Genomic DNA, 15,625 nt, shown 5'->3' on the forward strand with positions numbered 1-15,625 from the left:
TGGGGTCCTTTGAGGGTGCTCCATCTGTGGGGCCTGAGACGAGGCCAAGCACTGAGATTCCGTCGGGGTCCTGCGATAGGCTGGACGCGATCACCATCACCAACTGCCTCCATCTCCAGCCGCTGATGGAGCGCCTCCTCAAAAAGGAAGTCGTCCAACCGGTTAAGCTGCTGGAGATGCCCCAGAAACCTAGGATGGAAGAAGACTATAACGATCTGCACCAGAGGGCCCAGGCACTGTAGGACAAATGGTTGACGATCGAGATGGTAGTGCCCGCTTGCTCGAAGGCCCTGTGGAGGTAGCCCCAACTGCGCCCAGGATGTCCGACCCCTGAGGTGGGAGGCCTCACCTGGGGGGGTGGCGAAGACACCAGAAAGAAGGATGCTGTTGCTGAGCCCGGCTTTCCGGGTGCAAAAAAGGGTGCAGTGGGTGATTAGGTCCCAGGCCAGCCACAGGCTGTACCCCAGGTTATGGAGGTTTCATCCTTGACGAGGAGTATCAGTAGACCAGGCGCACGATCCACAAGGACGTGGAGGACTACGACTGAACAAATGATGGCGCAAGGCATAGTAGGCCAACTGCTCAGCTGAGCGATGTATCTCTGGACATCTTTTCGACCCTGCACACACTGGTGTTGGAAATCCAGAAGAGGACGATGTAGGCCCCGGCCTCTGTGGCCCGGATCAGCCTATGGTGAAAGAGGAAGCGCCACCCTATGCCCCTTCATCAACCTCTGCGCCAGGTGCCCACCCCCTGAGGGATCTGAACACAGGGATGGACAATGACTTAGACATGGCGGGGGGATGGCCGCAGCCGAGGGCATCCCCATCAGATGAGGTGGGGTTGTTTGATGCCATGGTCACCAGAGCTTCCGAGCTCTTCCAGATGATAACCGGGGAGACCAAGAAGGAAGGCATCCTGTACCAGAGGTGCAAGGCCAAGAGGAAGACTATCATGGCGGTGCCTCTGCTGGATGACGTGTGGGAGTAAGGCCTGGCCCTATTGAGGAGTCCTGCCCCGGCCAAGCGGGATAGGCTAGAGTAAGTACCAGGTGCCTACAGTTGCAACTGTCACCGGTGTCGGCGGCTGCAAGGAAGAAATCGTCCAACACTTCGTCATCAGTCCCTCCGGACAGCGAGGGGAAGAAGTTGGACGCCATGGGGAGAATGGTCATCTACTTAGTGGCACTGACCATGCAGGCGGCTAACAAACTGGCTCTCCTGGCCAGCTATGACTGGGAACTGTGGTTCAAACTGGCCCCGATTCTGGAGTTCCTACCCGATGACAAGCGCGTGGTGGCAATCGCACTCCTGGAGGGGGAGGTGGCTTCATACCATGCCATCATGGTAGCCCTGGACATCAGACACTGGTTTCCGACAGATGGGGAACAGTGTCTGCCTCTGTCGTTGTGGCTAGCTGAAGGCCACACATTTCTGTCAGGAGGTCCAGACAAGGGTGCTGGACATGCCCTTTGGAGAAAACCTCTTCAGGAAGACGGTCGACGAGTCCTTGCATGCTATCAAGATGGATACAGGGATGTCTCATGCCCTGGTTACTCTCCGCAGAACTGCTCCTCCTTTCGCTCCTCCAGAGGAAAGTGGCAGATCGACAAAGGGTTTTGGTGGAGGCTAATTGTACCTTCAACCCTCCCGGTCCACGACCTGGGAGGCCTACAGAGGCCTTTCAAGACTTTCGGTGGAGGTGGTCAGCGCTATTGTCTCCCCCAAGGTGGAATGCAGGTGCCGAAGCAGGAAAGAACCAGCCAGGATGGGGTCAGGGGCGCACACCAGTGGAAGGCTGACTGGCAGGATCCACCCGTGAGTGGGAAAAGATCACCAACATATGGGTGCTGGACGCTCTCCCACAGACATACCCTGGAGTTTCAGCAAGTGTCCCCGGATCCCGCCGGTAGCCAGGCAGGAGCATCACATCCCTCAGCTCCTGCAGGAGGTACAGGCCATGCTAAGAAAGGGGGTGATAGTTAGTTCCAAGGTGACTCCGGGGATCCGCAGTCTACACCAGGTGCTGGGGGCCCATTCTAGACCTGCGGTGTCTCAACAAGTACATCAAGTCCCAAATATTCAGGGTGGTCCCGTTGCAACACATGCTCGGCCAACTGGAGGAAGCAGACTCTGGAGGATGCATACTTTCACGTCCCCATTCACAGGAAACATCGGAAGTTCCTATGCTTTGTGGTGCAGGGAAGACACTACCAATTAAAGGCCCTCCCTTTTTGGCCTAAAGTTGGCACCACCTAGGGTTTCACGAAGTACCTGGCACCAGTGGCGGCCCATCTGTCTACGAGGGATGCACGTGTACCCGTAACTGGACGACTGGCTCATCGGGGCCAATTCCAGGGAGATAGCCGTCGAACACACAGAGGAACGTCCTTCTACTGACTGATCTGAGGTTCTCCATCAATTATCCAAGGTCCTGCTTGATGCCATCGCAGAACGTTCTGTTCCTAGGATCCAAGCTCAATACAGTCTCCTGCCTAGCATTGCCCTCGGTGGAGAGGGTAGCGACCATGCTGGGGAAGGATCAACGGCTGTTGTCACTGAAAACCACCACAGTGCAGGCATCAAGTCGCTGCTCGGTATGTCTTGCATTTACCTTATCTGGCTCTGCAGATTTCAGATGCGACCACTTAAGGAGTTACTGGATGCTTGCTGGATACAAGTGTCCAGAAGCTTCACGGACAAGATCCTGCTTGCAATAAATTCAGTCGGGTACTAAGGTCGTGGCGGTGTACGCTCCCAACATCGCCTGAGGCACAGGTTTTCAAACCCCCTGACCGGGAGACTGTCACCACGGACGCTTCGCTGGAGGGCTGGGAAAGCCCACACCAGACGTATGCACGCCAGAGGCCTGTGGCTGCCAGAGGAGAATCTGCTGCATGCAGTGTTCTGGGCCCTCGAGTCATTCCTTCCGTCCCTGAAGGGCAAGGTGGTGAGTATCTTCACGGACAACACCACCACAATGTTCTACATCAGGAAGCACGTGGGCACTAGTCCAAATAGGTGTTAAACTTGTACTGGGCCGTCGTGCAAGAGATGTTCCTTATCCGCTTTCACTTGGCCGGAGTCTAGAACACCGTCGCAGACTCAATCAGCAGAGAGTTGCGCTCCAGCCACGAGAGGGAACTTCGACAGTACCAGATGGACTGCATCTTCATCAAGTGGTGCAGTCCCCAGAGCGAACTGTTTGCGGCAGCGAATTCCAAATGCCAGAAATTTGCCAGCAGGTTCTACCAGCCGAGGAGCATGGTTGGCGCATTCTCCTTCCCATGGGAAGGCCTGTTTCTTTTTGCATCCTTTCCCACCCCCCTCCGCTGGCTCTCCTTCTGTGAGTCATCGGTCAACTCTGTGCTGAGGCAGGATACTTGTCGCCCCAGCGTGGCAGAGGCAGATTTGGTTCCCGGACCTTCTTAGCCGGTCAGCATCTCCTCCAGTCAATCTGCCAATGGTTGTAGTTCTGCTCACCAAAGAAGGCGCAATCCTGCGTCACGACCCAGGATTGCTGAACCTGCGGGCTTGGCTCCTGCAACCCTAGAGTTTGGAGGATGAGTTGCCAGCGGACTAGAGGGAAGTCCTTGCCAAGGCCAGAGCGTCTTCAAGTCTTGCTACGGTCACAAGTGGAAGCGTTTTGTGGCATGGTGCCGTTTGCACAAGATTCCAACCCCCCCCGAGGGTCACAGCCCGGCAGATTCTTCCATGCTTGTTGTGCTTGGTCAAGGCGAGACTGCTGCACGCCTCTATCAAGGTGCATTTGGCAGCTATCTCCCGCTACACCAGGTCTCCAGGAAGATCTCTTTGGTCCCACTGTCTCATCAAGGAGTTCCTCAAAGGACTGTTTCGATCTTTCCCACCGGTGAAATCTCCTCCTCTGGTGTGGGAACTCTGATGTGAAATGAATTGAGCCCTGCCACTTAACAATTTACACTAAATCATGTATGTAACAATTCTTCACAAGTGTTGGCTGAAATGAGTCCGCCCTAGAATTACCCTTCAAAAGCATAACGTAGAGTGGATGCAAATTATCTGGTTTCAAGATGTAGACCTTGCACCAAAAGTACATGCAACTAGACCCTTATTAGGGATTAGTCGAGAACACTTTTATTGGTGTTGCCGTGTAATGCACTGGTAGGTTGCTTTCATGCACTGGTAGGTTGCTTTCATGCATTGATCTCGGGCAGTTTTTTTTAATGTACTGCTGTATGCTTTTTTTAAGCATTTTTTTAGCATTTGTTTTTCTAAGACATAGGTGTGCATTTAAGACAAAACATACAATTGTGATACTAACATTGGTGATAAAATATATACCACGCATACATCTATTTGCACTTCAGTGCTGGTATGTAGCATTTCACTACAAACCAATTCTTTTAACACAAAACGTAATGTGTTTAAGCATAATACAGCACAATAATAACATGAATTTGACATTTTTTTGACCAGCAAGGTCATACTAATAAGGTAGTGACTATTCCTGGGTCTACGTTGTGGTATAGTTTCAATGTTTTATGGATTGTGTAGAAACAGTTGCTGTGTCCATAGATGTTTCGGCTGCATTAAAATCTGCCTTCTTCTGGGCCTCGGATCGTGTCTCTCGGAGAGCGCGGGGGGGGGGGAGAGCACGGAAGTATTCAGTCTGGTGAAACTTGAAACAATAATCTACAATGGTGGGCTAGTGAAGGGTTGAGCAAGTGATTAAAATCAACTAAAAGGGCTAAGAAAATATTCTTACTAGGGCACCACTCACCTTGTGGGAACACCCTGGGGGTGGCGCTGTTTTTTTTTATATCTCTGTAGGTAGGGAAGTCTCAGTTGTTACTGTAATGTTCATTGCATGGCCATCCTCGTGGACCAGAGATAGATGGCACACGTGGTCCTGGATTCTATCTGTATGGGGACAGTATGGAGATGGGAAGAGCTATGAGCACTGGGTTCCGGTTTGGAACTCATAACATACTGAACTGCTAGTGGGCATAATCGATGACTAAGGATAAGCTACCCCTTCCAGGGAATGAGGAAAGTCTGTTTAGCAAAAGCGTACCTGTGGCACGCTGGCTGAGTGTGTGGGAACTCAGTGTTGTGCTGACGAGGCTCTTGGGAGCCCCCTTCGAGCCTATGCATCAGGCCCATCTCGTTCCTCTAGTGGAAAACGGCGTTCCTTGTGGCCACCACTTCTGCCAGGAGTTTCGGGGAGATCTAGGCCCTTTCCTACAAACAGCCATATCTGACTTTTCACAAATCGAGAATGGTGCTACGGACTCACCCCATCTTCATGCCAAAGGTTCTGTTGGAATTCCACCTCCACAAGCCTTTGGTATTACCTGTTTTTTTCCCAAAGCCTTAGTCACCGGCTGAAAGGGCCTTGCATTCGCTGGACGTTGCTTGTACTCTGAAGTTCTACGTGACTCGCACAAGTTTTTGGAAATCATCTCAGCTGTTCGTGAACTTGGATCCTGTGAACCATGGGAATGCCTTGTCCAAGGCTTCCATCCCCAGGTGGCTCTCTGGCTGTATCACACGATTCTTTGACTGGTAATCCGACTGCAGCCCGGCCGTCCTAGAGCCCTTTTCACCAGGTTGATCAGTGCGACAACAGCGTTCCTGTCTGGTGTGCCCCTGCTGGACTCCTGCAGGGCTGCTACATGGAGGTCTATGCACACGTTCATGAGATTCTGTCGACAGGGATTCCAGAGTGGAGTCCAGGGTCCGCCAAGCAATGCTACACAACATGTTCGCTTGAGGTGATTCTGTTCCAGAGGTAAGAGTATTGCTTCTGTTGAGCCTTGCCACCTCCTGTGATTGTGTATGCTGTATTCTTTATTCATGTGAATCCATGCCAGACCCCATGCTGGAGAAGGAAGAAGCTACTTACCTGTAACTATTGTTCTCCAGCATGGATCTGGCATGTATTCACATGCGAACCTTCCCTCCTTACCCATCTGTGACTCTTCTTGGTCATAATGCCTCTTTACATGGTTAGCAAATCTGAATATGGCTGCCAGAGGAGGGGTTTAGGGAGAGGGCAGTCATTGGCTGGGGGCAGTATTGCCCAGAGTACAGTGATTGGTTGAGAGGAGAAATACAGTTTGTAAATGAAAGTGAAACTTTTCTTTTTGTATATTAGTGACCGGGAAGTTTCATGAGCATGCAACTTGATGCCAGACCCATGCTGGAGAACAATAGTTGAAGGGAAGTAACGTGTTCCTTCATTGTCTCGATAGGATAGCTCCGGGGCAACGTGCTCTTTGGAAACAAGACAACGCAGAGCAACACTGATTTGATCCCTGTGTCCGCGATTGGAAGCCTCTTGAAGTACATTAGGTTACACCAGTAAAGCCTGCCTTCTGTGCATGTTAGCAAAATAAGTGTAGGAGGTATACTTGTCAGGCTGTGCATCTTTTTGATAGGATTGCTACTGGTGTAGTGTGGGACGGAGGTGTTCATACCCGTGTAAAAAAAAAAAAACGGAGAAATTAGACTTTAGGAGCAAAGCGGCACATGGATTTGACAGGCAAGCAAGGTGTTCTGAGAGGGGAGGGCATCACTACAAATGTCTTATCTTGGCTGCTGAACAGTGCTGAGCCTTGCTGCTTTGTGCTTTTCTGCAGTAGTTGCAGCTGCCTCTGCTTTGAGATGGAGATCTGTGGATAGTGTGTGCTCAGCGATGGGTTATTGTCAAGTCGGTTTGATATTTGGGGTTCAAAGCAGCAGCTTCTTGAGCAGGGGACCTTGTGGGTACACCCAAGCCAGCCAGCCAATCCACACAAGCTGTCATGGATGGGTCATCTCGCCAAGCTAAAACGAATGACATCCAAAGGCATGTGGCTTTTTGTCTGTCCCCTGCAGCCTCCTTTCATAACTGGACATGGATTATATTTACAGTTCATTGTGGCAACAGGATGACTAGGGTCCACCTATGTTCTGAACCAGATACAGCCCAGTAAGTGGTTCTACTAACACCTCAACTTCTACGGTTCAAAAGCTGCATTTATTTCTAAAAATCAGACTATCCTGCCCTCATCAGATGGCGTTTTATCATTCCTTACTAAACCGATTTCAGTTTACGAAATACCCCACCCTTCTCCTTAAGCGCACGTTTTACACCACCTAGAGGGTGCGCTTTGGGCAAGCAAGTTATACTATAAATGTGTATACTGCATTTTACAATGCAATGCTGACTTTTCTTTGTTTTTATTACAGCATTGTTTAAAAACACGGCATATCATGTTAATATCCCTGCAGGTAAGTCAGAACTTTTTTCCACGCTCTGCCCCTTACTAGAAGACGGACTTCTGCATTGTTCCTTGTACTTAAGGGGAGAATGAGGACTGCTCTCCACAGTGGACTACACGGTTGTAGTCCAGCACTATAGTGTGGCTGACAAAATGTTTAACCTCATCTTCTCCAGGCCACGTGCTAATTATGGTAGATGTTGACTGTCATGCATTGTAGCCGTACTACTAGGTTTTGGGAGGATAACCACGTTCCCTGGAATAAAGGTGTGGGATATAATCTTAAATGCGAGGCACGTGTGTGTAGCATTATTTGTGACCAAACAGAAGTGTTCTAATTACAAACTTAATATGCAGTGTGACACGTTTCCGAATGAACATGCCCGCCCCCTGCCGTGTACGATTGCTGGCCAAACATACAGGTACAGGCTTTTCTTCACTAGATTGGATTAACCCTTCCTGGCTACATGTGCCCTGGAGTGACCCTTAAAGCGGGCACTCCCCTAACACGCTTGGCACTTTTGTGGACAACGTGGGACTGTTAAATGCCCTTATTTGTGATGTCGCTACGTTCCAAGCAGATGGTTTGGATTGTAGGAGCAGCAACAAGGTGATTCATTGTATCAATCATGACTTATTTGCTGTAGATGTTATGAAACTTGTGCAAGGTGGGAATACAAGTCACAGATGATCTCAAGTGCACTAGATGGGCGACCTGATTGTGGTGGTAGTGGATCTAGGGTTCTGAGACCTAAGGGCTCAGCTAACTGTGAATTGGCATGGGCAGGATTCTAGTAACCACACTCATGCAATGTAATCCTATGTGACGTATGATTCTTTTTTTTGTGGGAATGTGCAAGCATACTAGAAACCGATTGAAGGGTGCGTTTATGGGCTTTAAGCTTGCATTGTTCAGGGCTAGTTTCTTGCCCAACACATGTTGGCGTGCCAGTTAGGCTGGTGTAGTTGAGCTTCAAAGAAAAGGGTGGTCGCAGGACAAGATCCTAGATAACGTCTACCAGAAATGAATCATTTCTGTTAAGCTGCACGTGCCAGCCATCCCTAGCGGCGCGGGGCACAATGCATTAACATGCACGAAAGCATGCATTTTGCTTAAACTGAAGGCGCTAATTGGCATGTCTGCGATGCATTGAGTCGCTCTTAAGCTTCCAGCGATGGCTGCTTGGTTGCACTGTGGTATATTTGGTTTATCTGATTGTCTTGCACCTAAAACCCTTACTTACCTGCATATCACTGCAACTTGGTCGCTTCAAATTAGGCCTGTGGTGGAAACTGTTTGAAATATGTGCCCCCCTGTAATATTTGATATGATGCTTACAGAGAATACGATGCGCCCTTTGCATCGTATCGTTGGGACAGTCTTGGCTTAACTTTGCTCGTGATGATTCTGTAACAGTTTTTTGCACCGTCAAATACCCTGGGCCGAATCGTAGCTCCCTCCGACTTAAGACAATTGGGGTGCTGGGGACGTGACCTAGATTGCTCTACCCAATGAGATGGACAAGTTTTTCTCCAGCGACAATCATTCTTGTCTCTAATGAGTATCTTGGCACTCCAGTTATCCTTTAAGTTTCTGTTCAATATTTTGAGTTGTGTGTGAACACGATGTCCTACTTGTTTGTATTTGCTCGTGTGTTGTTGCGTGGGTCACATGTCTGGCCATGGGGGCTGCTGGTTGACTTTATTCCCAGCAAGATTTTACTTCTGTAAGGTCCACGCTACTTCACAGATACTCTTCTGGGCGACATTAAGGACCACACTCCACAGTGGACTATACAGTTGTAGTTCATCACTATTTTGTGGTCGACAAAGTATTGTACATAAAATTATTTGCACTACTTGGGTGCACCTTTACTGAATATAAACTTTCTTTTGCAGGCACGTAGTGGTTATTTACAACTTGACTTGAACACCTAACAGTGCACATGTGAGTAATCAAAGGCGGACCTTTTTTCTTTAAAGTAAACCCTGGCAGTGGTTGGCGTGTCTAGTCTTCCCCGCGTTGCTGCTTTGACAAGCACATGTTTATGCTTCGCCGCCTCGTTCTTCGACACGCCTTATACGTGTCTTGGCACCTGTACTCTTAAGAGTTACACTGGAAAAGCAGTTGCCCTGGCCAGCATAGTTCTGGCTAGTGTACAGAAGGCGTACAATGTATCCAAGGGGTGCACTTGAGCATGTTGAAGGTTATTTGTTTGGGTGGCAGTGTCAATGTTTTGGGGTGGTAGGACTGGACGTGAAGGGGAATTGCAACAAATCATTGACACCAATCCCTAATACAGCAGCACTGTCCCTGCAAGCAGGTGGCAAAGTACTTTGGTTGCCATGTTCTCAAATGACTGAGTTATCATGACGTCTGGTGTGAGCTTCTCTGTACCTTAAAGCAAATTCTTGTGGGGAAAAGTAAGGACCGCTCTCCAGTGGACTATACGGTTGGAGTCATCACTATATTGTGGCCAACAGCATATCTTGTAGCGCTTTCAAAATGACATGCAGCTAGTAATATGCCTTGCACTAATTATCCTGTTTAATTTCAGACGCGTGCCATGAGTTCCTGAAGCCTGCGTTCAGTTTGCCAGTCTACGGTTTATTCACAGGTATGGTCAGCTTGCTACTTTTAATATGTCAAAAGGCTATTTGTTCCAATGAACTTGCTGGTGCTATTGCTTTCAGATGTGCCCTGCCACGGTTTCCGGGTGCTCATTAGTTGGGCCAAGCCTTCCTTGGCTTGCCTTTCCGTCTTCAGTGAGTAGAGGCGCTTTGTCGTGTCCACCCAGTGACTTCAGCCTACATGCCAAGCTTTCATTATAAAATCCACCAGCCGTCTAGCACACTGGTGGTGGGCATTCCACACCCCCTTGTGTAGATTGTATATTAAGCATGCCACCTTAATTCTGGGTCCCTAGATGCTTTCTTGAAGGTTCTAAAAGCACACCATTTTAGGGCACTTTATTCGGAAGGCTTCCCGAAATGCCAAATATGCTTACTGCCAATTGTTCTGTGACCCCCTCCAACTTGTATGTCAATCTGCTGGCTAAGAGCAACCTAAGCGTGCATACATCTGGCCACACCCCAGTCTGTCTCTCCACCCTGTGATAAGCAACTCTGCATCCCTTGGTGGGGTGAAGGGGGGGGCATACATACTGCAAGCTTTAGACCGCCTCCTTCCAGCCTTGCTCCTGTTATGTTGTGATGTCTGTGCTTGTAGCAGTAATGCCAAATGTCCAGTCCACAGCCCCTTCACCACATCAGGTTTTTGGGATAACCTCTCCCTGGAAACGTGTAGCTTAAATGTGACCAGCCAAATGGCATGTGTGGTATTTGAACGTGGAAGTGAATTGCCTTTCAGGGGAGGGCCTAGAAACCCTGGGTTTAGAAAAGACTGCGATTTTATGCTTGTTGGATACTTATACAGCAAGTAATCAGTTTCAAAGCGCCCACAGGGCGAGGGGAAGGAACAAGGGAGTCAAAATACATTACAAAGCACAATATTTAATACCAGCGGGGGAGGGAAAAGGAGGAAGGACAAACCTACTATGCCTTGAGTATTAAGAACGTGCCAGTGCAGCAAGGAAGAGAGGGTAAGTGCTGCGGAGTCCAGGCTCATGGGAGCCACAGATGAAATGCTTTGGCTGAGTGCTTATATGTCCAGGGGCAACGTGTGAACCTCCAGGGCAGAGGGTGTCAAGGCAAGTGCTAAGAGTAGACAGGAGCTTGGCTGATGGGGTTCGGGGATGTCGGGGGCCAGAGGTGTGCATAAGGGCCCCAACGCCAAACACGGCGACTGTGGGATTAGCAGAGGAGGCGGCAAGTCCTGCTTAAGGCGCAGGGGGAGGCTGTTCCCAAAGGGAGCCAGCTGAGGAAAGCGATCGACCACCTACCCTGTTTAATAAGATGCTTTACACACGGTTTATTCCAGAAGAATGTAGACAGTTTTGTGGATGATGCAGAGGGATTTGAATTTAATCTGTGCAGCAAGCGGTAGCCAATGAAGACTTTTTAGGGCAGGAGAGATGCTGTCCCTGGGCTTGAGGCCAAGGATCAGTCTTGCTGCCCTATTCTGGATTAGCTAGAGGGATTGCAGGGTGGAAGAAGCTAGATGCAGGGGGAGGCTATTGCAGTAGTCCAGCCTAGAGAGAACCAGGGGCTGGGGTCACACTAAGCCTCTGGTGGAAAAAGTGAGCATTCCTTTGAGAAGGAGGCAATGTCCTGAATGAGGAGTGGAGAGAGAGTGGAAGATGCCACAAGGTTTCTGGCTTCAGAAGGGGGAGCAGGTGAAGAGCCCAAGGAGTAAGCCAGAGCGAGGGGAAGAAGGGGGCAGGATCTCAGTTTTACAGGCATTGAGGCAGAAATAGTTGGAAGTGCACCGGGGCTGGATGGCAGATAGGCAGTCACGGTTGATGGAGGGTGCAAGAGGGTCAGCAGGAAGTTTGAAAAATGGTAATGTGCATTACTCTGCTCCCTCTCCCCAGTGTTAGAATAGTGAAACCTAGGCTATAATTTGTCATAGCTGCTCCTGAGTAGGATGATGGAACTTGGCTAGCAAATTGCAGTGCAGGGAAACTTGAGATTGATTTTGTGCAACTTGGACAAGGGACACTGCTGGAAACAGCTGAGTGGTGTGTGCTGGCTCTGTTTTTTTATGTCCTACTGCTACGTTTTCAGATGGTTTATCCTGCGTTGTTTTGCACATATTGCACATGTGATGATGGCCTGTTTGTGTGTATAATCGGTGGATTTGACATTGCGTGTGGAAGTCATGTATTGACTTTAAACAAGTAACCCTCTTTAACTACACTAGTCTAACCAAGTCATCCATGTGGTGCGTGCACCATGAAACCCTTTCCTATTGAAACCTTCATCAACAACCTACTTGCATTTGCCCTTGCCTGCATGACCTTGACACTGATGCAGGATAAGTTACACTTCAGCTGCAAGTGCTGCCTTGATCCCCCTGCACAAAGCAATTGATTCCTACTATCCCTGTCTGTTATGGTGCAACAGCAGGCAGGGACGCTTGGTTTCAAACATTTGTGCTTTCCAGCAAGCACTGTACTTATGTTTTTATTTTCAGTAACATAAAGGCAGTGTGGGACCCCGGGCCGCAGCTCTACAATTACTGGTAAGTATGAACCATTGTTTCCTGTACTCCCTAAATTGGTCTTCGGGACAAAGCAAAGGGGGTGAGGTTTGGGGCATGTAAATGTTTTCAAGGCTATTAGTTTGTTTTTATATAGGACACTCTGATGGTCATTATTCGACAAGTGAAATGATGGATTTAACATCTTTCGGGACTGTAAAACCTATGATGATAAAACCTCTTACGGTGCTCACGTGTAGATCTGCTTTGTGCCTGTGGGATATTGGTGTTTGTGGCTAAAATTATGCCATTTTTATTCTCCCTAGGTCATTGACGCGTCCCTAGAAGCCAAGTGGAGCGCTCAGAAATGCAAGTAAGTGTTGCTTTTCATTCGAGGTTCTTAAACGGGGAATTGAGTTTATAGCCACATTTGCATAAATTAGTGGTGCTGTGCCAGAAATAATTGGTGCCAAAGACCCACGCTGCTCACTTTGGAAGCCCCTGGATGGTTTCTTGGTGCTGTGTAATGCAAGGGGAGGGGCTAGGACCGAGCAGGAGAATGCGCCAGAGAGCTGTGATGTACTGTTGGCAGCTTCAGTTGACGCCGCTCACTAAGTGTAGGTGTTACTGTTGGTAGCTGCTGTGTACTGTTGGTAAGGCTGTGTGCTATGTTTAGTTGTGTAGTAAAGTGTGTGGGGTTTGTTGTGCTTAGAGGTATGGTTGTGTTTAGTTCAGAGAGCTGTATACAGAAGGGAGTTTTTAGCAGGGTTGGTTAGTGGCTGAACTTGTACCGACTAAGTACTGACAATAACCCTTCACCTTTAGTACATTTTGGTGTGCAGCGATTACCACCCCCTTGGGTTCCTCCCTGTCCCCTTGAGATCGTGGCGCCTCCCTGTTTCCATCTTGGTCCCCTCTATCATAAGTCGAGCCGGTCTCCCTCCCAGTTTCCCTTTTGACCCTCAAGGTACACCCTAGGTTTTAAAAACCACCGCTACCATTAAGATTTCTTACTCCCTGCACTCCGTCCTACTCCCAACTCCTTAGTTGTGTGTTCATTCATGGTGTATGGGTGTTTTAGTAGTTTTCATCCCGTTCGGAGCTGAAGAGCTAGGTTACGTGGCAGGGAGTGCAGAAGTGGTCATGGGAGGCTGGGGGGTGGGGTAAAGGTAGTGAGTCTGAATACCGCTTGTTAGCCCGTCATAACTTGGTTGGTATTACTTGATGGGTGTAAACGTTGGGATTTATTCTGGTAAAGATCCATTAAGAAGGCATATACAATGCAATCGCATCATACACAGTGACAATCTACCTATACCTGAGAATGCTCTGAAGATTCTTCTAAATGCAAAGCTGCTCTTAATGTTTCATAAATGATGCAGCTTGTCCCATGTTTAATAAAAAGGCGGCCTCCCAACTCCTTAATTTCTAAAAATAGGGATATACTCTTTCCATACTGCAGATACATTAATGTCCAACTCATTTTTGGGCCTTTAAGGTGGCACATTTAATTTAATCCTCGGGGTGGTCCTGCACTCAGTGGACTTATTCTCCCTAAACCCTTTCATGATTTACTAAAAAAGGGACATTTTGATTCTGGACAACATTTTACAACACCCTTGATAGTTTTAGAAGGGCCTTGCAGACGTGTTACTGAACAGACATCCCCAAAACCTCATCAGGCAATCCTTTTAGAAAACCAGAATGAACCTTGCTGTGCGGGTGCAAACACAAAGGGCATTGCCTCGGTTTTTTCTAATGGAGGGGGTCTAACTAGACTTTCATATTCTAAACCTTGTTTGTTCCTGATGACTAACTAGGCTCAGCCATCTCCAGGAGTGCTGGATGATTACACTAACCGAAATCTCCAATGCACTGATTAACTGCATTGTTTTGTTGCGTGAGCTTGCGTCCAGTCAATGATTGAGAACAAAAAATGCAGCTTGTCTCTCGGGTGCCAAGCTGGGTTGAGCATACTGCAAAAGCAGGTTCTCCAACCAGGCATCTTGAATTTGACCCCTTGTTTATTTTTTATTTTTTTTTGGTCTGGCTAACAATAATTGTACTTTTTTTGCGGCAAGGGTGCAAGTCAAATTCCCAAGTGAGGGGAAAAAGCCAAACCACACATTGCAGCTGCTGCGGTTAGGACGAATTGTTGTAAAATGTTCACATGAGCGTGCTTGAGTGCCTTCACAAAGCTATGCATGGAGATGAGGGGGGTCAGGCTTGTTAAATATGCTCAGATTTCTAGTCCATTTGTAGTTCATATACTTTGCCATACCTGGAAACCCACAAGTGAAATGATGGATTTATCATCTTTCGGGACTGTAAAATCAATGATGACAAAACATCACGCTGATCACTTGGCAGTGCATCTACTTTGTGCCTGTGGGTATTGGTGACTAAATACTGCCATATTAATTCCCCACAGGTGGTTATCAACGCATCCCTGTAATAGGAGTGGGGTGCTTGGTAATGCAAAGTAAGTATTGTTTACATTCGGGGTTCTTTAATGGTGGGGTTTATAACCGACGGGAATGTGACATGCATATTGATGTGGATTGGAAGCCCCTGGGTGGCAGTGCAGAGGTTGGTTGAGTGGTCATGTGGGTGGTGAGGGGGAATGGTGGAGGGATAAAGGTAGAGGTGCAGCTTTCCAACCTTGTATCTTGGTGTTTGGTTTGCAGGGCTCTCTTGCATGTTATGTTGGTGTAAATTGATAAAGGGGGCTGCATTGTTTGGTTTGTCACATGCACGGTTTTCCTTCCTGTTAAAAAGCATCGTGCTTAAATTATTAAATCCCGGATCACTCCAGGTTTCAATAATAATGCTAGCAGGGTACACAGGTAGGAGAGTAATGGCACAATCTGAAGTGACTTGGGTGGACCTCTTAATGTCCAGTGTCCAACGTCTTAAGGGTGGTGCAACAAATATGGTCTAATTTACATTGTTTCGGATATGTTGGCCGTGTTCATTAAACAGGGTTGTTTCACGTGAGTACTTTTCTTTTTCCTACAGAGGACTGCAACTCTTTGTAATGTGGAGTCTCCTACAGCAGCTTCACGTTTGGATAGAATGCCGATTGAGCTGGTAAATGTCAAGAACTTGTACAGTGATGAATTTTGTACAGTGTTATCTAGCAGTTCTGTACTTGCCATGCTGTCCTTGATGCAGGTTAAGTTACACCACAGCAAACATGTTCGTGTCGTTCCCCCTGCAAAAAGAAACCGATTCATACTATCCTTGTCTGTTGTAATACGATGGCAGACTGGGACCCT

General features: G+C 48.2%; 2 non-coding genes across 2 annotated transcripts; both read left to right on the top strand.

The window, feature by feature from the left end:
* The first annotated feature begins 14,640 nt into the window (after positions 1-14,640).
* LOC138496897 (small nucleolar RNA SNORD2) lies at positions 14,641-14,712 on the top strand. Its single transcript, XR_011278353.1, has one exon. It is a non-coding gene; the product is annotated as a small nucleolar RNA SNORD2 (small nucleolar RNA).
* A 396-nt stretch (positions 14,713-15,108) lies between these two features.
* On the top strand, positions 15,109-15,279 carry LOC138496895 (small nucleolar RNA SNORA81). The gene has a single exon (XR_011278351.1). It is a non-coding gene; the product is annotated as a small nucleolar RNA SNORA81 (small nucleolar RNA).
* The last annotated feature ends 346 nt before the right edge of the window (positions 15,280-15,625 follow it).

The sequence above is a fragment of the Ambystoma mexicanum genome, chromosome 10, assembly GCF_040938575.1.
Source record: "Ambystoma mexicanum isolate Mex_15411 chromosome 10, UKY_AmexF1_1, whole genome shotgun sequence".
Taxonomy (NCBI): domain Eukaryota; kingdom Metazoa; phylum Chordata; class Amphibia; order Caudata; family Ambystomatidae; genus Ambystoma; species Ambystoma mexicanum.